The sequence below is a fragment of the Halichoerus grypus genome, chromosome 1 (assembly GCF_964656455.1).
Source record: "Halichoerus grypus chromosome 1, mHalGry1.hap1.1, whole genome shotgun sequence".
Taxonomy (NCBI): Eukaryota; Metazoa; Chordata; class Mammalia; order Carnivora; family Phocidae; genus Halichoerus; species Halichoerus grypus.
The window spans coordinates 88,352,386-88,379,624 of record NC_135712.1 but is presented as its reverse complement, the minus strand read 5'-3'; the positions used below and the strand labels follow the sequence as shown (position 1 = coordinate 88,379,624).

General features: G+C 35.9%; 1 long non-coding RNA gene across 6 annotated transcripts in view; it reads right to left on the bottom strand.

Moving 5' to 3' along the window:
• Window positions 1-27,239, bottom strand: part of LOC118538154 (uncharacterized) — a 503,038-nt gene that overhangs the window by 99,136 nt on the left and 376,663 nt on the right. For all 6 annotated transcript variants that reach the window (XR_013446430.1, XR_013446428.1, XR_013446429.1 and 3 more), the window contains one exon: window positions 23,062-23,177. This is a non-coding gene — a long non-coding RNA (uncharacterized LOC118538154). The remainder of the gene's footprint in view (window positions 1-23,061; window positions 23,178-27,239) is intronic.

Sequence of the window (27,239 nt, the reverse complement as noted above, 5' to 3'; positions counted from 1 at the left end):
CAAGGAAAAACTGAATTACTTAAGAAAATGAGTGGATAGCTTTATAACTTTGGGACTGGAAAAGATTTCCTAAACAATTTACAAAGACACCTATTATTCAATTTTGAGAAATTTGTCTACTTGAAAATTAAGAACTTCCTGAAGGAAGCTGAAAGAAATCACAAAGAAAATGGGAATATATTTTCAATAAAGAACTATTATCCAGAATGCATAAAGGACTCTTCCAAATCAACATGAAGAAGATCATCAATGGGAAAAGAGATTTATGACATGAACACACATTTTGCCAAAAAAATATAAATGGTGAATAAGCATAAAAAGATGTTCAATCTTATCCATTATCACAAAATGAAAATTGAAATGAGATGAAATATTATTTTTCGCCCAGTAGATGGACAGATGTTTGTAGTCTGGCAATACCAACATTTGGAGAAGACATTGATCAACTCACACACTACTGATTGGTGTGACAATTGGTTTTCAACCACATGTAAAAGATATTTAACATTAATCAAATATTAATATTTTATATTATATTATAAATTAGAGTTTTTGGATACTCTATGAGAAATTGTTCCATAAATGTGACATATAAGAATGCTCACTCTCACTAGAATATAAGCTTCATGAAGACTGGGAAACGTGTGTGTGTGTGTGTGTGTGTGTGTGTGTGTGTGTGTCTATTGAAACAGTGCTTAGCAGCTAGTAGGTGTTCAATAAATATTTGCTAAGTGAAAGAATGAGGAACCAAAAACCAACAAACTATATCTTCTCAGAACAATAAAGTATGGTGTACTCACAGAGTATCAAACAGTATCAAAATTAAAATTGACAAACTAATTAAGTAGTGCTGGGTTTAAAAATAATTTTGAGTGAAAATAGGTCCTAGGAAACTACATATAGTACATTATGTTTATGGAACTCAAGGGCAAGAAGAAATAACTTATCTTCTAGGGATATAAACGTATATGATAGCACTGTTTTTGAAATCTCAACAGAATGATAAACGTGGGGGAGGCACAGCAAAGCAATGAGGAGGAATACACATGTGAAAGCACAAGAACTGGTGATGCTCTGGTTCTTAATTTGGGAGGTATTCAAGGAAAGAGATGTCATCATTATGTATTTTAATTTATAAAGGCTATATATTTTTTATATGTACTAATGATCATATTAGAATAATAAAATAAATACAATTTTAAAAAACAAATGAAGACAACAGATTTAAAAATATGTACATAATTCTTCAGTTGGAACATTTAGACAAAACCTGTAAAATGTGTTTGAAATTGTATAGAAAGCCAATGCAGATCTGGCACAGAGACAGAGTTTCCCACTAGCTAACCTGGTCATTTTCAAAAAGTATATACCTTTTAATTGCTGGATTAATAATTAGAACTTTGTAAGATTTATTTTTTTTTAAACCTAGAATTAAAATTCTTAAGCTTTGAGGCTACTAATTTGGATCTGGCAACAATTCAAAGTGATTCAGGCCAATGTTTACCTTCGTACTATTTAAAATGAATCTACTTTAAACAAATAAATTGTGTTAATGTTGAAAGTTTTTTAAAAAAGAGGATATCTTTTTAATTGTTCAAACTTTTCTTGGATATAAAAAATACTGACTTAACTCTAAATAATCACTCTTCTAACCACATGTGAGGCTTAGCTATTCCTTTGAGCAGGATCTGAGAACTTTGTTCTTCAAGAGATGATTTTTCTCCAGAAACGTAAATGTATGAAACCCTAACTGTTTGTAAAATATTCATAAGCTTTATTTTCCAATAATTCCAGTCACCTTTCTTCATGTTTGGGAAATGGGTTCTTTTAATGCACAATTCCCCCTTTAAATGATTTGTTTAGGAATTAAAACAAAGCAAAACTGTTCGGTTACTCAGAAGACAAACACAAAACATTTCCCTCTCCTAAATTCTACACCATAGCCTGGATGAGGATTAATATGCCTTGTACCAACATAATTAAAAGTAGCCATAGAAAGGACAATTGGAAAGGTTCTAGAAGAAGAATGATAGAAAGAGGAGAGTAATTAGGTTAATATGTTTAATGTTCTGAGAAGAAAACACATGAAGAAAGATTTCTCTTATTCCCTGGAACATAAGTATTCTCTATGCTAAAAAATGACTGAAAGAAATGTTGGATAATCTAACTCGGTGAAGAAAATATCATTTAAATATAATGTGTTAAGGCACTTAAAGGACAGAGCACTTAACGAAGTGTGTTTAGAGTATATTGATTACAGCCATAAATTTATATACTTCTTGTGTAGATAAATTCGTTACCGTGATCCATTCAAAATTACCATTTTAGATGGTATTACTCTATATAGAATGCTGGCAAACTCAAGTGAAGCTGATTTATTCAAGAGAATTATTCATTTAATTTCCACCATTTAGTATTTATGTTCCCTTTCCATTCATTTATTCATTTCATCTTTATTCATTTATGCATTTATCAAATATTCATTTAAATGAGTTTTATTATAACTACAGAAAGTGTAGGGCGACATTTGCAGTAAATTTATTTTTTTAATAGGTTTATTCTTGAAAAATCCTCTGAGCAGATAAAGTCTGCTTGACCCATTATATTCACATCTCTTTAAATTTTTTACAACTTTTCCTCTATCCATTTCATTTCTTAATTTGGATGCTCCCCTTGAATTTTATTAAATTGCCTGGAATCAACCTTGGTAATCTATTTAATGTTTGACATACTAAATATTTATTTATGCAATGAGTATGTTATATGTTATGCTGTAGATTTTATAGAGTAGTCATTGAGGAAACTTTACCATTCATCAGTTAAGCAAACTTATTTCACACTGGATAATACAGTAACATGTTGAGAGCTTTCCCTTGTTTAAAACTATTCATATGTCGCTAACATTGTCCATGGTCATTTGAGATTTTTTTTCTGCTTCATGATGTTTTTTCGTTGTTGTTTCACTAAAATTAACTTGCTATTTACAAAGACATAAACTAATTAAATTTTACATTGCTAGTAGAACTGTTATTATTATTATTTGTTTGTTTAATGATGATTGTGCCTCTAGTCTTGCTAGTCCAACGGAGCCTGAAATCCTGTTTTCCTCTGAGCTTTGGCTGGGCCATATGGCTTCCTTTTTCTGCAAATGAGCATTTCCCACATATGCCAAAATGGGACAGGGACAGAGACAGAGACAAAGACAAAGACAGATATACAGAGAGAAAGCAGCAGTTTTTGTTTTGTTTTGTTTTGTTTTAGCTTTCCATATTTTTAATTTGGTGCTCAGTATTTTAAAAGTAGTCAATAGATAAATTCTTTCTTTTTTATGCCCAGTCTTATCATTCCTGTGCTCTTGTTTTTTATATCTATTTCTTCTCACCATCTTTACCTTATTTTGGTTTGGTTATTCATTTCGGCTCCCTTTCATAGGTTACTGATTTTGGCTTCTTACCTAGCTTTGGTTTTTCACCCTTCCTTAGTTTCATCATCTCTGAAAAGTTGGGGTCAGAGTCCCTTACTCAGACAGTTCTATAAAACAATGAGCAAGCAATAGACTTCTAGCTCAGGATAGTTCTTTCTTCCCACTCCTCCTATTATAATTTTTGAAAATCATGCAATGAAGTCTGCTTAAAATTATTGTATGGAATTTCTTCTCCTTATAAATTGATAACTACCAAAAGTAAGTGAGTTAATATCTTTTATGCTAGCCTACATTTTGAACACCAGAACATGGAATATTTCTTTTTCAATTATTCAGGCAGTAGGCTTTCTTTTAATATTTTTAAGTGTTAAGCTTCCTGTTAAAGGGTGGGAGGAAAAGAGTACAAGATGAGAGGGGGCAAACAATTATTGTTTTCCCTTTGAGATTCAATTTTGTTTGAGGTCCGCATGGACATACAGGTAAACTCTACAATGCTAATAGCAAGAGTAGTATGGAAATCATGGAGAAAAATAAGCGTCTATATAGTAGCCAGCTGATAAAGAATTGAACACAAAATTCTATGTGCCATAAATCACTGTACAGAAATATAGTCTGGAAGAACATTGCTGAGGGGGGCACAGTGTTGAAACTTAAAAAATTTAGAAAAAAGGTGAGACAAGATTCCATCTTACATATATCATGGTGTTTATCTTAAGTCATATTCAAAACAAATGTCCTTGGGTGAGAGAAAGGGCCTTATAAGTGCATTGCCTATTGTTTATTTAAATTGCTTTTCCTGAAATTATGACCGTGTTCAAGCATTTAACATAGGGATATTTTGAGATTATGGTACTTGTTATTTTTAAATACAAATGTAGTTTTTTTTTTTTTTAATTTTTTAAAGATTTTATTTATTTGACAGAGAGAGACACAGCGAGAGCAGGAACACAAGCAGGGGGAGTGGGAGAGGGAGAAGCAGGCTTCCCGCTGAGCAGGGAGCCCGATGTGGGACTCGATTCCGGGACTCCGGGATCATGACCTGAGCCGAAGGCAGACGCTTAACGACTGAGCCACCCAGGCGCCCACAAATGTAGTTTTAGTTAACATGACATGTTTAATATAAACGATCATAATAATGATTAGGTAAGTAGTAAACAGTAGCTTTATTATAAATTTAAATCTGTGATGTCAGTAGTCAAACCAGAAAGAAAACTTCACCTGAAGGACATCTACCCAAGAACCTGATGAAAACCTGAAGTAGCGAAGAGAGAGGTTGGTAAGATTTGAAAAGGCTTCTTGAGACTCTGTTTTGCTATTTTTGTTTTGGGGAATCAAACTTACGTATAAACTGCCACATACATAACTACATATCCCTCATGTTTTATTCTTGCCACAGTTAAAGTATCACAAGTAAGTTCCTGCCACCCATCTGTCACCTACAATGGGCCATCTTTCTTTTTTTTCTTTCTTTTTTATTTTTTTTTTTAAAGATTTTATTTATTTATTTGACAGAAAGAGACAACAAGAGAGAGAACACAAGCAGGGGGAGTGGGAGAGGAAGAAGCCGGCTTCCCGCTGAGCAGGGAGCCCAAAGCGGGGCTCAATCCCAGGACCCTGAGATCATGACCTGAGCCGAAGGCAGACGACTCAACCAACTGAGCCACCCAGACACCCCATACAATGGGCCATCTTTCTAATGCATACCTTTAAAAGACTCTATTTATTCTCTGTCAATTATAAATTCCACACACAGTCCTTGGGACAGCCCTTCACAAGGTACAAGGCCTGTCTCCAGATTTATCAGTGTCCTGAACATGTATCTTCTGTTTCAACAATTGAATCAGAACAGATGACATTCTTTGTATTGTCTCTACACCTTTATACCTGTTGTTCCTTTACCTAGAAGTCTCCACCCTCCCTTGCCCCGTAAATTCCTCATTCTCTGCACCAGCTCTCTTGTCACCTCTTTCATGAGGCTTTCCTTTATGGTGTTAGTTCCTAAAGTGAATTCCTCCCTTCTGTTGCTCCAACATAGTTGTATTTACATCTTTAATAGTGCTATGTTATATGATACATAAGGAGTACAATATAGTAGTTAAGATCCGGACCACCAGAATCAGACTGAGTTCACCCCATGACTCAGCAATTCCCAGAGCATAACCTTGGGCAAGTTATGTGAGCTCTCTGGACTTCAATCTTATCATCTGTATTACCCTTTTTTTCATCCGGAAAAGAGGGTAATAATGGTAGGTCAAAGACAGTTGAATACTTCCTGCTTCTGCTTTGAAATGTAAAGAGCTCAAAAGCCACACTTCTGTGCTCACATGAAAAAGTTAAACAAACTGAAAATCAATTACTTTTCTTGGACTCATCAGGAGAACTCAAGTTGCAGGCCAAACTGCCATCCAGAAATCTGGAGAGACAGGCTCATCCAGAGAGTCAGAGACCAGAACTGCTTACCTGGAGCAGAAATCACTGAAGCAATAAACTTGGAGGAGCACTTAAATGGTACTTTGGATGAATTGTGAGACCTGAGTGTCGACTAGTGTGAGAATGAGAAACTCCTAGGGTCAGCAGACATTGGGAGGCCCACATTTTTTAATAGGCTTCACATCCAGGTAAAGAACAAAGGAGACAACTTAAAGAGCTCCAAATCCCCAGAGCTGAAACAATTTGAGCAACAAAATAAAGTAGCACTGGATTACAACCCAAAGTATAAAATAAATATTCTGAGTCCATAAATGACAAAAATAAATGATGGAATAAATAAATAAATGGTGGAGAATAGACAAATCTTTCATGCAGAAGAATTCCAAATTATTTATGTAGCTACTCTGATCTCGAGGAGGTAAAACATAACTCCCCACTAATTAAATGTTGGCTGTGCATAGAGCCTTTCTTCAAAAAGAAACCTGAGAAAAAATTATTGTAGCCAGGTGATCAGGGTTAATAACAACAGTGATAAATCATTTTGATATTCTGTACCTTTGATATGATGCAGTGAAAACGGTAGTTTGCCTCTGTGTTCTTCCACTCAGCAACCCATAATCCCAGTCTAATCACAAAAAAACATTAGACAAATCCCAATAGTAGGTCACAAAACACAATACCTGACCGGTACTTGCCAAAATTAAGTTCATCATAAACAAGGTAAGTCAGAGAAACCATTAAAGCCAAGAGGAACCGAAGGAGATATGATAACTAAATGTCATGTGGCATCCTGGATAAAATTTTGGAATTGAAAAAGAACCTTAGGCTAAACATGAAGGAAATCCAAATAAAGCAGGGACTTTAGAATATAATAAGGAATCAATATTGGTTCACTAAGTGATGGTTAATTTAAAGTGTCAATTTGACTGGGACACAGGGTACCCAGATATATGGTTAAACATTATTTTGGAGTGTCCATGAGGGTATTTCTGGATGAGATTAACATACTAATCAGTAGACTAAGTAAAGTGGATGTCCCTTCTCAATCCCAGTGGGGTCCCATCCAACCCATTGGAGGCCTGCATAGAAGAAAAGGCAGGATAAAGGAGAATTTACTCTCTCTGTCTGACTTTTTAAAACGGGACCTGGTTCTCCTCCTGCACTTGGACTGGAATTTACACCACCAGCTCTCCTGGGTCTCTAGCTTGTACATGGCAGATGATGGTACTTTATAGCCTTCATAATCACATGAACCAGTTTTTTATAACAAACCATGTATCATCTAGCTATGTATGTATGTATGTATGTATCTATCTATCATCTATCATCTATCTTTATCCTATTGGTCTCTTTCTCTGGAGAACCCTCACTACTACACATACTAATATGAGATGTTAATAAGAAAAACTTGGTGTGGGCTATATGAGAACCCTGTCCTATCTTTGCCATTTTTCTGTAAATCCAAGCCTATTCTAAGATGAAAAGTTTATTTAAAACAAAGTTTGAATCTCAGTAATTTAATAAGGGTTGGCCTAGTTCTTCACAGGACTGTGATGCACAGTAAGAGGTTAATCCATGTAAAGTTCTTAGAACAATGACTGGCACAAAGTAAATGTCAATAGATGCTACCTATTATTATTAATGTACCACGCATGTTTATTTTATCAGTTTTTCACTGTTTTCCAATCTTCTTCTCTCATTGAGCCTTATTATTTATTTTTGTAATCTCGGGAGATCAATTTTATTGGTTATGCATATGGCAGGCTTTGGAAATTTAATAGGAATGACCAGAATGATTTATTCAAAGAGTACTTACAGAGGATATCTTCTGCATTTTATTCTATTCTCTCTATTATAGGAGTAGACAAAGGAATAGAAAATGTTTTTAAGGAAACTATAGCTTATCTGGAGAGATTTTAAAAAATGTTCTTATCATTTATCTTGCTATTATCTATTCTGAACTTTTATTTACTCTGTCTTCTTCCAAAATGGAGCTAAGGTAATAACCGTATGAGTTAACTAGGCAATAAATGGAAAGATAGGGCAGTAATAATGTGGTGGCTCTCCTGTAAATAACTCTCTCAATAACACATACATAATCCCTCCTGCCAGACATGTTTAAGAACTAAGTGATCTAAGTCACACAGATACGGATTTGATTTCTAGTCCTTACAAGCCATGTGCTTTTATCAAGTTTCTTCACCTCTCTGTTTCAGTCTGTTTTATTTATATATAAAGATAAACGTGTGGTTGTTTTAAGGAATAGACAAAGTAGATGAAGGAGCTAAAGTCAATAATGTGCGTTCAATAAACATCCACTGATACACAGTAATTTCAGCCGGGAAAATGTCTTGTTATCTTGTTCAGTGAGGAAAATATCCATTAATTGTGAACATTGGGTGTTGAAGAAAAATATATCACTGAGTGGGTAGAATGCTACTGAGAACATTCTATAATATCTGATTATGATGTTATATCCAATAAGTGAAACCAGACTGTTTTCTCATTAAGGGGTTTTCAGTGGTCTTTTCCCTCCATCTCTTTTTCAGGAGAACTGAAGTTCTATCTGAAGCAATTCTTAAGTCCCTTATACTACTCTTCCTTAACTTTATTGATGCCTGAGATTAAAAATGAAAATATCCTGAAAATAATACCAGGTCATTTATTTATGGACTTTTTTTCTTCTTTCATTGTAATTTCATTTCTCAACTGACGCATCGTTCCTTTGTCATTAATTCCCTTCATTCCATCTGGAGTATCTCATTTTTATTGTCACTCATATTTCTCTTTTATTTATCTATGATTGTGTGCATGCTAGACTGTCATCTTTCTTTGCCAATTTGGGTTATGAAGTATGTCTTCTATCTATTCAGATTTTCTCCCACAAATTGCTTCTTTTTAATCTTTGTTTTCATAAACCGTATATCATTTTCTTCCACAGGTTTAGTGACACTCTTAGGAATACAAGTGATTTTCTGTCTCTATTGGCTCCATTCCTGAAAGCATAGAACTTTGAGATTAACCTATTTTTACTGAACCTCTTTCTCATCATTTTCTTTCTCTCTTACAACAATGTTGATGATAAAAAAAAAAAAGTACTCCTTAAAATCTTAGTTATCACTGCACTTGTATCTTCTTTCTTTCTCATTTATTAAATGTTTAGAGATATTATCAAAAACATGCTCAACAATAGAGTCATTTAAAGAAAAGAACAGAAAATACTTTAGAGTTTTATTTCTGGTAGGGTTCTGATATTAAACTGAAAGTACTGACAGCAAGATTCTCTGTTCTTCAAAAAAGCAACTCGATTTTATTGTGTGGATCGGTGTCAAGACATCTCCCGTCCCCAGTAGCCCCATTTCTCAGTTTGAAGATGGTCATCTATCAAATGCAATATGTATTATAAATCGAAGTTGGCCAAGACTTTACATTCTTTGGATGAAGTTGAAATACGAGTTGAAACAATGATCATTTGCATTGCTACAGGGAATGAAGATGAAAGAGGTAAGACCTTGTTTCATCATACACTGCTAAGCAGCAGCTATTAGTGGTCTTTGCTGGAGATTCTCCAGTAGCTCAGATAAAATAGCAAAGCTCAACAACAGCAATAAAATTCCTCCAGCTCACTAGTAAGTAGAAGGGAAAGTGGATGCTCTTTCACAGGGTGGAAAGGCACTTATCATGTTGAAAGTACCAATTTAGCACTGAAGATTGCTAATGGGTGCTGCAAAATGAGTCACAATTTATAAGCATTCCTGGCAGAGTGCTGAAGGGTTTATAGCTTAGAGAACTGGGGGCTGTGAGGGCTGTGTCTTAATTTCAGTGGCACTAGCAAAGATTTAACATCATTCTTCTTTTCTTGTCAAAAGCAGAGTTTTACTTTTTTCCCCATGGAGTGTTGTACGTGTATCTAGCTCAGCTTAGTGATATCAAAAATTCCAGAGGCCTCATGAATATCCTGGAGGTGGGTGCCTGCCCTGAGGGAACTGGTCCTGATCTGATATGTGTCATGGAGTTGAACCCTTCCTGACATGGTATCTTTGAGGTCTGGTCCACTGCTGGTCTCACATGGCTCCCCAGACTCCAGGGAAGGTAAACCTAGTGTTCAGTGAAAAAGTTCCAGAGAAGCTTTGGAATTCTAAATCTTTATTTTTTTTTTATTTTTTTAAAGACTTTATTTATTTGACAGAGAGAGACAGTGAGAGAGGGAACACAAGCAGGGGGAGTGAGAGAGGGAGAAGCAGGCCTCCCGCCGAGTAGGGAGCCCGATGCGGGGCTTGATCCCAGGACCCTGAGATCATGACCCGAGCCGAAGGCAGTCGCTTAACCAACTGAGCCACCCAGGCGCCCCGAAGCTTTGGAATTCTAAATTGAGGTTTGCAGTCCTCTTTTTTTTATTTAGAACTTAAAAAAAAAAGAGAGAGAGAGATTATATTAGCATCTCTCATTATGGCATAAAATAAACAAAAAGAGCTAGTATTGATTGTCAGTTGTGAGTTAGGAACACTTTTTGATGTTTTACATACATTATTCCTTTTATTCTAGGAAGAGATATTGTTGTGTTCATTTTATGGATGGTGCAAGGTGAGGCTGGCTTTCGGAAGTCAAGCAATGCACTTGAGATCACTCAGCTAGTAAACTGGAGACTGGATTTAAATCCAGGTTTCCAACTGAAAAGTTTGTATCCTTACTGAGCTTTTTGCTGTATTATTAAAATCTAGATTCAGAACTTAGGTCTGCTCAAGACATGCATGGCTCTTAAACTCTAGCCCTTAGGGTATACTGTTTTGTTATTCTCCTTGCATATCAATATATGCTCTACCAAGATGTCAATGGGAGAATCTGTCTTCTGATTTCCTTTGCCTGGCAGAAACATCTGCATAATCTAAGCTTTCAAACATGTTAGCTGTGGCACACAGAGTTGTTCAGAGAAGAATGAAGATCATCAAGCACACGTATCTCGTGGCTGCTTTCAGAGTTTATGTCTGTGTCCTATCAAATATAATGCTTTGGGGACGTGGGCTCTACATAAGCATTACCTGAAAAATTTCATGCTTCACTTCTTTCTTGGATATGGTAATATTCTGTGTCCACTCTGAGGTCAACTCTGAAGACTCTAGTGCAAACAGAATGTAGTCATTGTTTTAAAGAGACCAAAGTCAACTTCACGTCTTTCACTTTTATAAGTGAGATCTGTTTGAGAACCAGCAGATTACCCCAGTATTGCCATGAAAAATAATGATCTCAAACTACTCATCTTTTTAGATCCTGCCCAACCTTTGAATCATATTTCTTGTCCCTACTTTTACCATCTCAGTTCCCTTCTGATTGAAATACCATTCTTCCTTCTTTCCTTTTCCTGCCTCCCTGAGCAAATCCTAACCAGCTGCCTTATTAGTGATTACTGTATTCACTAATAGAGATGGAAGATTTTCTAGAGTAGTAAAAAGAGAACTGAATAGTTGAAACAAGTAGAAAATATCATAGAGAGGAAGCAAGCTTATCGTTGGACGATCACCAGCAGTTTGCCATCAAGAACAAAACAGGTAAAATTTTGTTGAGAGACTAAACAATACAGGGTAGATATGAAGGTGGGAACATGTAGTAGAGCTAGTGTGAGCAAGGTCTTGAAAGAATGTTAGAACACAATCAGTGAGAGCCTTGCCTTTGGAGTCAGGTTGCTTGGCTCAAAGACAGCTCTGCATTTTTTGAATTCATGAATTTGGATATATTATTCATCTTCCACAGGCCTTGGTTTTCTCATTTATAAAATTAGGATGGTGCTAATTCTCCCATACCCATAGGTTGTTATAAGCATTGAGTAAGCGAATTGTCAGAAAACAACACAGTGCAAAGCATTCAGTAAGCAAGAACAGTATGGATTTAATAAAGAATCCCTCTGAGATCAGATGCTTTGTAATTTACTTCTTTGTGCCTGGCACAGAGTAGACATTCAGTAAATGTTGGCCTAATAAAGGAATCATATATTTGGCAGAATGGATTGGAGAGTAAAAACAAGAGAGAAGAAACCAAAAATCACTTGGGTGTGAGGAACAAATTAAGAGCAAAATCTATTTCTTTAGTACTTTTGTTTGAAGTATGAAAATGGGGTAGTCTCTATCCATTAATTGCTAACAGTAGATTTTGTTGGTCCAAACAACCTTCATGTTCTTTGGTATCCTTCCCTGAGTTGCTATGGATCATTTGGTGTCAGAGTGAGCTTCATCTTAGGCTTAAGGGATTTCAGTGGGAATGACAGGATGTCTCTAATTCATGATGCTATTATGATATCTGCTAAATGAGTTTTTCCAATGAAAATGGATATTTTTAAATGATGGCTAACTTTAAAGCTGTATCATTGGGTATTTGAGATACTCTGTAGTAGAGAGTACTGTATTTGGAGGGTATAAGGAACAGCCAATTTCCACTGTTAGCTCAATTGCTGATACCTGGGAGCTAAAATACTTTTTTTAAAAAAAGGTGCTTTCAGGGGCACCTGGGTGGCTCAGTTGTTAAGCATCTGCCTTCGGCTCGGGTCATGATCCCAGGGTCCTGGGATCGAGCCCTGCATCAGGCTCTCTGCTCGGCGGGAGGCCTGCTTCTCCCTCTCCCACTCCCCCTGCTTGCGTTCCCTCTCTCGCTGTGTCTCTCTCTGTCAAATAAATAAATAAAATCTTTTAAATAAATAAATAAATAAAATAAAAATTTAAAAAGGTGCTTTTACACAGGGCATTTCTCACAGTGTATGCTGCCTTTGAGGAAAGATAAGGTGTTTTAGTCCTTGTCTTACTCACAAAAACAGTGAACATTAGCTTACATTTAAAGGATTGCATCGATTCCACCAATAACTAGCATTTTACTGTAGGGTATTCACATATAATTTCAGTATGAATTACTGTTCTCTAATTATGACTCTAATTATCTTTTTATACTCTGGGTCAGTTCATTAAAACTGCTACTCAGTGACTACTCTTTTATCTTCTTCAGTACATCCATTGTCACAACCTTTTTTGCCAAATGTTCATCTTCACGTACTAAATCGAGGTTTGCCTGCAGCCTTCAACTGGCAATTTTATACATTTAGACATGTCTTTAGCCTAAGTGCATTCGCCGTACTTTGAGAAATCTTTAAAGACTTTAAGAAAATAATTGAAGCTATTACTAGCAATATACTAAAATGCATTTCAACACTATTGAAAAATGTAAATCTTTACTTCAAGGCTTAAAAGCTTTTTTCTTTTACCTAACAAGAAAACCACATGGTTTAGGTCCAAAAGTAATTTTGAAGGTAAGAGATATCATAGTGAGTAAATTTGTTTGATCTTGACATATACATGAAGGAGCAAGGAGAGAGAGAAGGTGCAAAACAATAAAATAATTTTGAAAAAATAATGTCTAATTTTATCTTTACTGTTTGGATTGAGTTTGGCTCCCAAAGAGATATGCCTACATCTTAACCCATAACATCTGTGACTATGACCTTGTTTGGAATGGGATTCTTATTAGCCATATTTCCTTCTCGGGGGACAACATTTTATTCCATGTAAGCTTATTCAAAATGTGTTTTTCAATATTAAAGGTACACAGTGTTTGGGTGCCTGGGTGGCTCAGATGATTTGGCTCAGGTCATGATCCCAGGGTCCTGGGATCAAGTCCTGCATCAGGCTCCCTGATCCTTGGGAGCCTGCTTCTCCCTCTGCCTCTCTCTCTCTCTCTCTCATGAATAAATAAATAAAATCTTTAAAAATAAATAAATAAAGGTACACAGTGTTTGAAAAAAATCTTTGAAGAATAAGTTATTAATTTTAGTGTTTTGCATTTTACCATTTACATCCATAATATATTTTTGCTCTAATGAAAAAACAGTAAGTTACTTCAGAGGATTACATTAATAGTTATTGAGAAATACATTACTATCATTCATCTGTATAACACCTTAGACCTACAAAAGAGCATCTGTTTTAGCTGGAAAGAAAGCTGAAGCATAAATTGTCTCTATATGCCTGATGATGAAGCTGAGGCTTTTCATTCATTCATTGATTAAATAAATATTTATTGAACACCAACTATATACCATTCTATGTAGTAGAGAGATAAGGAATACATAAACAATCTTCATGAATCTTATAATTTATTGTGGATAAAAGAGGGACTTGCAAAAAACATAACAAATAATAAATTATGTTAAAGCATATGTATTAGGTTAAGGAGCAAAAAGTGCTGTGTTAGAAGGGTTTCAAATTTAAATAGAGTGGTCATATCTCTGATAAGTACTTGACGAAGGTTAGGAAATGAGTCATAAAGATACATGGGCAAATGCTTTTTGAAAATAATGTATAATCAAGAGGCGCCTGGTGGTACACTTGGTTGAGCATCGGACTCTTGGTTTTCGCTCAGGTTGTGTTCTCAGGGTTGTGAGATGGAACCCCACACCAGACTCAGCGCCAAGCTTGAGATTCTCTCTCCTTCTCCCTCTGCCCCTCCCACTTGTGCCCTCTCTCTCTCTCAAAATAAATAAATAAATATATCTTTAAAAAAAAAAGAAAGAAAAGGAAAATAACATATAGTCAGTGCTAATATCTGGGCCTGGTGCCTCCCAGGAATAGTAAGGACGTCAGCGAGAGCAAAGAGGAGGCCGATAGTAAATGAAGTCAAAGAGGTAACAAGGTCAAGATATGAAGGGTTTTTATGGTATTTGAGGATTTTGGCTTTCTTTTTCTGAGTTAATTGCAAAAATATTGGAAGTTTCAAATTATGGTGATATGATCTAATTTATGATTTAAAGGAAACATTCCCTGTGCTGTGTAGAAATAGACAGTAAGTGTGAAAAAATTCAGGTGGCTCTTGGCATAATGTAGGTCCAGGTTATTTGTACCAGGACTGAGCAGTATAGGTGGTGAGAAGCGGTAGAACCAAAGATGATTTACTGCGGGATTGGATTTGGGGTGTAAGAAAAAGAATTCAAGGATGATTTTACATCGTTTATTTATTTATTTTTTATTTTTTATTTATTTGTCAGAGAGAGAGAGAGCACAAGCAGGCGGAGTGGCAGGCAGAGGGAGAAGCAGGCTCCCCGCTGAGCAAGGAGCCTGATTTGGGACTGGATCCCAGGGTACTGGGATCATGACCTGAGCCGAAGGCAGACACATAACTGACTGAGCCACCCAGGCATCCCAATTTTACATCTTTTAACCTGTCTAACTAGAAAGATGAAGTTGTCATTAAGTGGAATAGATAAAGTGGATTTGGAGAGATACATTAATAAACATGCTAGCTTTCAGATATCTATTTGATATCCCAAATGTTGAGTAGGCAGTCAGAGATATACTGGACTGAAATTCAGGGGAGAGGGTCAGGCCAGGAATGTATATTTGGGAGTCATTAGCATATAGGTGATGGTTAAAGGAATGCAAATGAAGGAGACCACCCATGAAGTGATGTAGACAGAGAAAATAAGAGGTTCAAGGACTGAGAATGGGGAACTCCACAGAATTTGACCTCAGTGACATAGAAAGTAAACCACAATCTGTGGTTCCAGGAAGCCAGTTAAAAAAAAAAAAAAGGTCTTAAGGAAGAAGGCAGATCAACTTGACAGGCAGGTCAAGTATTATGATAGCTGTTAATTGAGTATTGGATTTAGCATTGTAGAGGTCATTGCTGAATTGACAAGAACAAGTTTGATGGAGTGATAGGGGCAAAATCAATAGTGGAGTGGATTCAGTGGACAATGGGCAGAGAAACTGGAGAGCAAAAATATTGACAATTCTTTCAAGGGATTTAGCTGTAAAAGGGAGTGAAGAAATGGAGATGTGGTCGTATCAAAATTATTTTTTTAAAAAAACAGGTAGATTAGCAGGATAATTTCTCATAGAAATGATGCAGCAGAGAGAGAAAACTTGATAGAGAAATGAAACGGGAAAGCTGTAATGATATACTAAATGGGTGAAAAGGAATGAACTTTAAAGCTTAACTTAAATGTTTGGCATTAAGTATAACCATGATCTGTTCAACTCTCATAATAGAAGGGAAGCAACTGTGTGGGACCAGATGATAGCAGGCACCAACGTCTGGTGTTGGGAGCTTCTTTCTGGTTGTTTTGATTCTCCTAGAGGAATAGAAAGCAAGACCATAAATTGAAAATAAAGATGGGGCAGGAGGTTTTAGGAGATGAGGAGAGGTTAAGGTGAAACACTCAGCAAGGGGTGTGAGGGAGTAAGTGAATGAGAAACTGTGTCACGACTATTGTACAGCATCAGAGGGACGCTTGATATTCCTGACTTTGGATCTGAGATGAGACCAGACTGCTTGTTCAACCATGTTCAGTGCTCTAGGAAGTGAAGAGGCTCCAACACAGGATCCCTCCTTGCATTTAGTCGTCATGTCTCATTAGTCGCTTGTATGTCTCATTTCCTTGGTATTTTGTTCTTACACAGCCTTCACAGTACTGGCCAGTTATTTTGTAGATAGTCTCTCAACCTGAGTCTGGCTGATGTTTTCACAGGATCAGATGGAGATTGAGTATGTTTGCCAAAAATACCACTGAAGTGACATCGTGGACTCTCAGGTCATCATCGTATGAGGGGTCTATGATATAAACATGACTTATTACTTGTGTTGTTGCCTTTGGTTTCTTATTTCAGGTGGTGTGTGCCAGGTCTCTCCACTGGAGCTGCCACTTTCATCTTTGCAGATAATAGGTACGCTGTGTGGGGATATTCTGAGTTTACATGAAGATCCCATTTCTCATCATAATTTTGCCCACTAACTTTAGTACCACCTTGCGGTGACTCTTGTCTGCAATAATTGCTACCTTGATGTTGGCATAATGGTGATTCTCTATTTACATCATTCCTTGCATATTTATTATAGTACTACTGTAAGGAAAAGATGCCCCTTCTGTCACATTTATTTCATCATTTATATCAGAATGAATAAATATAAAGATAAATATATAGACTGTATATAATAAACACTTTATAAATATGCAAAATGTATTCTATATATACATATATAATATATTCTATAGATAATTAAATACTATATTGCTGATAGAATTGTTCCATTTTTGGCCATTGTGAGTTACTTCAGGTTATCCCAACATGCGTCTATCCTTTTCTGTGTACTTTGTTACTTTCTGGAACCACAAGATGCACCAGGGTCATCTGGTATTATTCTCTGCCTCAGCCCTAGAATCAGTCATTTTTTCAAGATCCCTGGTTCCTTTTATTAGTAAATGGCATTTAGAAACCAAAGTCTGGATGTTAGTTATGTTTATTGCTCTTAGGCCATCTCAGTGGACAGAGCTAGAAAATATAATGTGTATTTCTATATGTATTATCTGTGTTGGGGGGGTTGGGGTGGGTGGGTGTGTAAAACTATGAGTTCATTTTGGTATCTCTGATTTTAATCTAATGCTACAGGGTTTATCCTAACTTCTTTCTTTCAATATGTATAACTCCTTTTTCCCACAGTGAGAATTTACTTCTCATTGTCGGAAATGTATTTACTTATTTACTTAATCCTATTTTACTTATAAAGCAATTTTAGAATTGCTATTTCATATCCCTGTGGGAGAAAATACTAGAACACAGTATTTGTGTATAGTTCCTTTGAATTTAGCATTACAGTATACAGATTAAGTGTATAAACTTTGGTTTATCAAAGTTAAGTTAGTTCTTTTATTCCCACCTACTTAATTTTACTTACGTTATTCATTTGTAATACAGTTAAATTTATATTTTGCTGTTGGGATTCCATTTTAAGTTTCCCTCACATCCTGGTTGATTTAAATTATTTATTTATTTTGGGGGGGTATGTGAAATATTTCCATGGTTCTAAAAGCCAGAGCCATACAAAAAGTTATACTCAGAAAAGTTTCACCCTCCCTTCATCCTTATTAACATATTCCCATTTACAATTTTTTCCCAACCTATCCCCACCTACATCTTCAAATAATCAAACTCATTAGTTTCTTGTTTATCCATCTTGTATTTCTTTGCACAAATAAGTGGATGCATGAATACTTTCTTATATTCCTTTTTTTCTTACATGAAGGATATCATACAATAGACACACTTTTGCACCTTTTTTTCCACAATATACAGTTTGCCTTGGTTTCACAACATATATCTGAAATCTGTGTATCAATTCATAGACATACTCTTCACCCTTTCTATAGCTTCATAATATTCCATTTTGTGGAGGCATCAAAGTTTATTCAACTATCGCTTATGTAAGGACATTTAGAGAAAAGTAGATTTTATTTTACCTAGTGTTATAATTTTGCTAGGTGAGATGGTTTATATGACTCACTATACTGTGGTAGGTTGTATATTTTCTCCCTTTCCCATTAGGAAGATTATACCTCCCTGATCTTCTGATGTAAGGGGTGGTTATGTGGTTTACTTTGGCCAATGGCATGTATACAGAAGTAAAATGTGTAATTTCTTAAGTAGAAGTTTTAAGAGTTAGCTCATAGTTCACTCTGTCTATTGATTCCTTTGCCACAAGATGGGCCATGTCTTTGATGGGGTTTGCTCTGTTGGGCCAGAATAAAGACAGTGTGGAGCAAAGCTTCAGCTAACACACGGTGGTTGTGACGTGTGATCAAGAAATAAACTATTGTAATAAATAAATAAGTAAATAGGCCATTGTAGTTCTATGCCACTAAGATTTTGGGAACATATGTTACCACAGTATAATTTTGCCTAACTCTTCTGAAGTAACTAGGTAACACACCACATATGTTTTAAAGTAATAAGTAGAATTCATGTCTTCTACATTAGTCTACTCATCTGCTATAATAAGATACCACAGTCCGGATGGCTTACACAACAGAAAGAGAAAATTTCTCACAGTTCTAGAGGCTGAAGTCCAAGACCAAGATGCTGGTTGGTTTCCTCTCTTCCTGGCTTGAAGTTAGCCACTTTTTTGTGGGCTTTTCTGTATGCATGTGCAGAGAGAGACAGACAGATCTGGTGTTTCTTCCTCTTCTTAAAAGACACCAATTCTATTGAATTAGAGCCTCAGCTTTGCAATCTCATTTAATTACCCTTACTTTCTTAAAGTCTCTATCTTCAATTACAGTCACATTGGGGATTAAGCTTCAATGTATGAATTTTGGGGGCATACCATTCAGTCCATAACATCTTATTAGTAATTAATTTGTTGAAAGTATACATTCAAATTATAATAATCATTAAATATTATTATTACTCAGTTTGAATTATTAGACTACTCCATATTAAATAATATAGAACTTTATCTTAAAATGATGTCTAATTGGCTAGAAATTATTAAAGTTCCCTGTATTATTGTTCTTGGATTATTTTCTTTATGTTAAGAAATTGCATTAGGTGTATTTCTTTTTGGAAATTCAGTAATGTAAATTCTTAAAATGGTGATCAGTGACTATATATAATATTATCTATTACACATCTAACAATGTGGAAATTGGTCTTGTCTTTACATTTTTTTCAAAGGAAATATGGAATAATATAGTAATCAAGGTAGCTCCTTAGTTATATAATCTTGAGCAATGTCCTTGGCTGTGAAATGGCAGTAGTATTATATACCTCAGAGGCCAGGCCTGTTGTTGGGATGCAATTGGCTGATTATGTATGTAATGTCTGTACCTCTATGTGAGTGCTCCACAAAGTGATTTAAAGAACACAAGTGAGGAGCGCCTGGGTGGCTCAGTTGGTTAAGCGACTGCCTTCGGCTCAGATCACGATCCTGGAGTCCCCTGTTCGGCAGGGGAGTCTGCTTCTCCCTCTGACCCTCCCCCCTCTCATGTGCTCTCTCTCTCTCTCTCATTCTCTCTCTCAAATAAATAAATAAAATCTTTAAAAAAAAAAAAAGAATACAAGTGAAAGTTACCTTGGGGGAAAAAAAGTTTTCTTGGTTATAACAAACAAATCTCATTGTTTATTTAATCATATAATCTATAAACATATGGTAACTTAGAAATAACAATATAGTTTTTGAATATAAAAAATTATAACAGTTCTTAAGTCCCATGGGGTTTAACCTACAATATTCTCCATTCAGGGAAGTAAAATGTAATTGCAAGGAGAGAATACATAATATTTTGGAATCACATGGCCTGTGTCTTTTCAAAGATAATATTTAGTGTCCTAGAATAAGATATAGGGAAATTAGTGGTACAAGGAAAATTTTTTTTACTTTTCGTCATTACTGGAAGCTTCTGAAGGAATTTGACAAGAACTTGAATGTGATTGCCATCTGGATTTTATGTAGGTGTCGTCAGCTTGGTGGTTCTGTAACGTTGCCTAACTCTTTACACATTTTTTTATCAGCTATCACTGAACGGAAAATGACGTCTTTTTCATTTATAAAATTGCAGGAGGTGAACGATGTCAGCAAAATGGTGGCATGAGAATTTCTAGTGATGGTGCCCTCCCAGAAATATCAATTTGAACAACTATATCCACTTAGAATACCTACACAAGAGCCAAGAATTACAGGTCAGGGATTACAGCACCGGGGTGAAGCACTGAAATTAAAACACACACACACGACACACTGAGGAAGGTAAGAAAGATAGATTCACACTACCCCCATTACTCCCCATGCCTGGGCAGCCCAGCATGAGGAGGCATCCTCTCATGGGAGAAAAGTGATATGAATGGCAACTTTACCACAGACCCCAGAGGGGCCCACCTGGCACCATGCTAACTCCCATGGCACTAGGTGATGGACTCTCTACAGGTCGCTACAAACTCAGGCTCCCAGCATATCCCAGCACTGACCAGCTCCTTTGGCCCTAGGTGGCTTTTGTGGCCCCAGCTTTCTAATCAGCCCACCCAAATATAGACTCCAGATAGGCACCTGAGAACCTGGTCTCCTAGCCAGGCCCAGTGTCAGACCAGCTACTGTGGCCCCAGCCCCCTGAACTACCCCAGCACCAGGCTGGTCCCTACAGACCTAACTTCTAGACTGGCGGTGGCTCCAGACTTGCCCTAGTGCCAAGCTGGCTCCTGGGGCACCAAACTCCAGGTCGGCTCCCTGGAAACTAGGCTCGGTTCCAGTACTGGACTCTGCAAACCTAGATGCTGAGCAAATTATCTGAATAAGCATTTCACAAAATATTATATAAAACGGTTAATATGAAAAGTTGTTTCAAGTCATTAGCCATTAAGCAAATGCATCTTAAAACCAAGCCCTGTAAAATGGCTATAATAAAAAAAGACAAGCAATAACAAGTCTTGTCAAAGATGTAGAGAAACTAGAACCCCCATACACTGCTCATTGGAATGTAAAATGTCGCAACTGTTTTGGAAAATAGCAACACCATTCCTAAAGTTCTATCAAAGAGAAATGAGGATATATAGCCATACAGAGACTTGTACACAATTATTCACAAGAGCATTTTTTTTTTTTTTTTGAGAGGAGGGCAGGTGTAGAGGGAGAGAGAGAGAATCTTAAGCAGTATCCACACCCAGCAGGGAGCCCGACACAAGACTCGATCTCACGACCCTGAGATCATTACCTGAGCCAAAACCAAGAGTCAGATGCTTAACCAACTGAGCCACCCAGGCACCTCCACAAGAGCATTTTAAATAATGGGCAAAAAGTGAAAACTATACAAATGTTCATCAATGGTGAATGGGATGGACAAAATGTGTTATATCCATATACTGGAATATAATTATTCACTTAGAAAAAGGATAGAGCACTGATACATAATACAACATGGATGAATTTCAAAATATGCTAAGTGAAAGAAACCAGACACAAAATAACATAAATTATATGATTCCATTTATATGAAATGTCCATATAAGAAATAGCCTGATTTGTAGTGATAGAAGGTAGATTAGTAATTGTCTGGTTCTGGGGTTGTGCTCATATATATATATATATATATATATATAATGCTTCAATAAAAATCTGACAGAATAAAAGTCAATCATGTATTTGGACCAAAAAAAATAAATCTTTATCAAGTAAAATAATTGACCATTTTATAGGGTTTATTTTCTGGTTACAGTCAAATACAATTAAATATAATTTTTGAGTCATTGGAAATTAAGAAGCATTTCATCATATATCATCTGTATCAACATAGAAATTAAAAAGATATTAAAATCATTTTGAAAGCAATAAAAGGTGGCACATGCCATGTCATAATTTTGGTTCACAGCAAAATCTGTACTCATAGGAAAATATATCATGTAAATGCTTTTATTAATAAGTAGTATAACAAAAATAAAAGAAAGTATCCACTTAAATTTTTTAAAAAACAAAGCAAAGAGAAAAGGAAGAAGACATTAATAGGCTTATAGCTGAAATTTTAAAACACTGGAAAGAACAAACTATACAAAGTTTAGGCAAATACAACATTTTTCTTTTGTAAAGATAAAATAGATGATCCCCAGTGGATGCTTGAAACCATGGACAGTACTGAACCCCATTACATACTAATGATGTTTTTTTTCCTAAACATACAAACAAGAATACATTATTTTATTGTGTTCTGCTTTATTGCACTCTGCAGATAATGCACTTTTACAAATAGAAGGCTTGTGGTAACTCTGCACTGAGGAAGTCTATCGGCGCCATTTTTCCAAGAGACTTTTTCCAAGTCTCTCTCTAGACTTTCCAAGACAGCATTAGCTCTCTTCATGTCTCTGTATCACCTTTTGGTAATTCTTGCAATATTTCAAACATTTTTCATTATTACTACATTTGTTATCGTGATCTGTAATCAGGTGATTACAACTCACTAAAACCTCAGATGGTGGTTAAAATTTTTTAGCAATACTATGTACACGTTTTTAGACCTAATGCCATTGCACACTTATTAGACTACTGTATGGTGTAAAGATCATTTTTACATGCACCAGGAAACTGAAAACTTTATTTGACTCACTCTGAGTTATTTACTTTATTACAATCATCTGGAACCGAACCCATAGTATCTCTGAGGGATGCCTGCACCTGTGATAAAGTTTAATTTCTGAATTCAGTGCTGTAAGAGATTAACAATAATTAATAATAAAAGAGAGCAATTATAACAACATACTGTAATATAAGTTATGTGCATGTATTCTTTCTTAAAAGATTGTGTTGCATTCACCTTTTCTTCTTGTGAATCATCAGTGAGATGATAAAATGCTTACGTGATGAGATGAAATGAGGTGAATGACGTGGGCTTTGGGACGTAGCATTAGGCTACTACTGACCTTTTAATGATGATCAGCAGAGGGCCATCTGCTTCCAGACTGCTGTTGACCCTGGGAAACTGAAACTGTGGAAAGCAAGACTGTGGCTGGGTGAGGACTCCTGTATTGACAAAGGGCTAGAAAGTTGTAGGAAAGATAACACAGAAACGTATTAAACTATACATTTAAGATTTTTTTTTTTAAGATTTTATTTATTTATTTGACAGAGAGAGAGATAGCGAGAGCAGGAACACAGCAGGGGGAGTGGGAGAGGGAGAAGCAGGCTTCCCGCAGAGCAGGGAGCCCGATGCGGGGCTCGATCCCAGGACCCTGGGATCATGACCTGAGCTGAAGGCAGATGCTTAAAGACTGAGCCACCCAGGTGCCCCTATACATTTAAGATTTTATTACTAGCAACAAACATTGGCTTCAACAGGTTAAGTTTCAATAACTTGGTTCAATTTTGGCTAGTCTCTGACTGCTTTCATGCTATATCAGTCTTTGGAGACCTGCTTTTTAGCTCCTGATGTAAAAGAGCTTCCATTTGCAGCAAAACATACGTAGGAAAGATCAAAACTGAATGCTGGTTCTAAGCAACAGCACTAAGTACTTTGAACACCTCAGAAACAAGGAGAGTTTCACACATCATAATGGAAGCCTCGTTGCTGGTCAATAAACAAGAATACTTGTTTTAAATAAAGAGAGTAGACTTGTGTTCATTCATCCCAATCCAAGGTGCAAGATGTGCCTTGCAAAACCTGGCAAAACAATAATTTATTCTTTCAATAATGTAAAAAACCTTTTATTTTTTTCCCCTCAAAGAATTGCTTTGTAAACTTCTTCACTGGTGTATGTTTTCATGCCTGGCAAATAAATTAAAAAAGGATGAAATGTTGCCCTTTGCAATGACATGGATGGAGCTAGAGAGTATTATGCTAAGTGAAATAAGTCAGTCAGAGAAAGACAAATACCATATGATCTCACTCATATGTGGAATTTAAGAAACAAAACAAGCAAGCAAAGGGAAAAAAGGAAAGAGAGAAAGCAAGCAAGCAAGAAATAGATTCTTAATTATAGAGAACAAACTGATGGTTACCAGAGGGGAGGGGGTGGGGGGGATGGGTTAAATAGGTGATGAACACAGGGTGTTGTATGCAAGTGTTGAATCACTATATTGTACACCTGCAACTAATATTGCACTGTATGTTAACTAACTGGAATTTAAGTAAAAACTTAAAAAAATAAATCAATTCAGTAGTCACTGACTTTACTGTGGTCTCTTTATGTTTCAACACTGATACCTGTGTCAATGGAGCAGCTTGACTCTAATCAGTATGGACCCTAACATGCTATGGGGCAGAGTTTCAAAAAGATATGCAACTTATCATTTTGAAAACATTTCTATATTTTCAAAAATACATCAACAATACCATATATTATGACCCTCAATAATTCTAAAACATGGATTCAACTCAGTAAATTCCCACCTAAATTCAATGCTAGAACAGATATGTATTGCTTTCTCACACCAAACAATAAGTCTATTAACCCAAAGTATCTTCTCTTTTTATGGTAGCTGCCATGATAGTCTGTGTTGAATTTGTTGTTCATCAATACTCAAAAATTCTTTTTTTGTGTCTGGCAATATTTATTCCTCTCTATATCTTTCAAGTATTTGTATATTGCCTGTTGTAAATGTTGCTGTTGATAATGTGTTTGATTTGTAGGATTACCTTATAATTTTATGTGCAGTAGATAGTTTAAAGCATAAATAAGCTATTAAATGTATTCCTTTTTTTGTTTATTACCGACAGACTGTTTGTTATTTTGACTGAAATTACAACTGGCTTGATTGTGAACAGACATGACCTTGATGTGAATTAAAAAGGAAGATGTCTAAGCCTAACTAAAAGAGGTAGATTCTTCTAGAAAAAAAAATGTCTTTTACTCTTATGGCCTCTGATATTTAAGTTTGTCTCTTATTAGGTCACATAGGAGCTCATGTTGTATGATTTTCCATTCAAATAACCATATAAGGTGTTTTTTTCTTTTCTTTTTTAAATTAAGAACATATTCCTTAAGCCATCAAAAAATTCAGAGTGGCTTTAAATGTTTAAAAGTTAAAAACAGTTTTGGCTCTTTTACTTATTGTGATATTTATACCAACTGTTTTACAAATGATTTTTTTTTCTTTTCTGAAAAGGTAGTTTTAGATGATCTTTAAGGTTCTTTCTATCTTGTAATTTATTAACTTTTCTTTACTTCTAATTAGTTTTTAATATCTAATATAATGGTTTAGTATCTTAATTCTTATATCGGCTTACTAAAATATGCACCACTAAATACTTTATTAATACTATAACTTCATGCTCATTTTCTTTCTTTTTTTTTAAATCGGAGGGGGAGATGAACAGTGAGAGACTATGGACTCATGCTCATTTTCTATTTGACAAAATGAAACAAAACCTTTTCAAAGTTGGATTTTTTATTCAGTAATAGACTTAAAACTTGCCTTTCTTTTTCCCTGGCAGTTATTGACCTTTCTTACAAGAGATTATTAGCTAAAGGTCACCGCCTTTTTATTTTGTTACCTTAAAGCTAAAGAATTTATTATCTCATCCTTAATACTATGGCAGATCATTTTCTTCATGGGCTGTGTGGTACATAAATAATGCAAGATTTAAAGTCTCAGAATTCCTTTATCAGCAGATAGCAAAGTACTTTAAAAAAATTCTCTTCTGACTTGCGGTAACAGTCTACTTTTATGCTGATTCCACTCAAGGCTTTGTGAACTGATTATGTATGGGAGGCAAGCCACAGAGACCAGGCAGATCTGAGGATATACCTGCCACAGATTGAGTCCACCCTCCATAAAATTCACCAGAAAAGAGAATTGATGGAAACACAATTTCAGTTTTTAAGATTGTGAAAAACGACCTAAGTAGAGACATTTTTAAAATGGAGCCAAAGCAGCCATTTCGGAGAAGCTGCCTTGCACTTCCTATTTTGTAAACCTTCAAACTGGGCCAAACTGCCAACATTCCAAGAAGTCAGCAAGAATGAGAAAATCCAGTGTGAAAAGACCAATAAAAGCGAGCTTTTGCTGAGCGACCACTTTACCTGACTAATCAATGAAGAACAAATCTAGACCTCCTTGTCAGCACCAATATCCTCTTTTTTAAAAACCACCCGTCTAATCTTTCTCTTTCCCCTCAAAATCCCGAGTCCACCTCCTGTGATCAAGATACTATTGAGGTTACGGGACGCCTGGGTGGCTCAGTTGGTTAAGCGTCTGCCTTCAGCTCAGGTCATGATCCCAGTGCCCTGGGATCGAGTCCCGCATCAGGCTCCTTGCTCAGCAGGGAGCCTGCTTCTCCCTCTCCCTCTGCTGTTCCCCCTGCTTGTACCCTTGCTCACTCTCTCTCTCGTCCACTCTCTCTCTCTCTCTAACAAACAAATAAATAAAATCTTAAAAAAAAAAAAAAAGACACTATTGAGGTTATTACCTAAATCTGTCTACCCCAAATTGCAATTCTTTGATCTCAAATAAATGCAATGCCTCTTGAACTGGTTTCTTGTTTTTAAGTTGACAAAAATTATTGGATGAAGGTTTTTGTTTTGTTTTGTTTCCCCATTACTGGTTTTCTGGCATGACTACTAGAACAGGAAAGAAAGAAATTGGAAAGTGGCAATAGAACTGGGCAGTAAGAATGGGAAAAGAGACTGCATAACCATGATGCCCAGTAGAAATAGTTTGCAATCTGAAACAGAGTGGCCACATATACTTTCCTTTGTAGATTTTAAGTAACATAAGAGACAGAAAGGTCCTGACTGACAGAAATGTAACACATTTCTCAAATGTTGCCAGTTCCATTACCACCCAGAGGAGGAAAAAAAAAAGTCGATATTACACTTTTCCAAAATGCATGTACTGGAATACTGCCAAGTAATTATGTGGCAAATTTTGACCTGTTTCAAGATGCTTACCAACAGAGGGTTCAAAAGATCAGCAGTTCTGCCTCTAGAATTTCAGAGGCCTAATTTAACTTATTTATGTATTCTAAAAATCACTTTTATTTTTAAAGCACTATTAAAAGCTCGCTTACACATTTGTTTCCTAAGCCTTCCTGATTTTGACAGATGTTAAACTGCTATAACCCGGAAAAAACATAAAAATCTTCAATTGACCTGGATTGTTT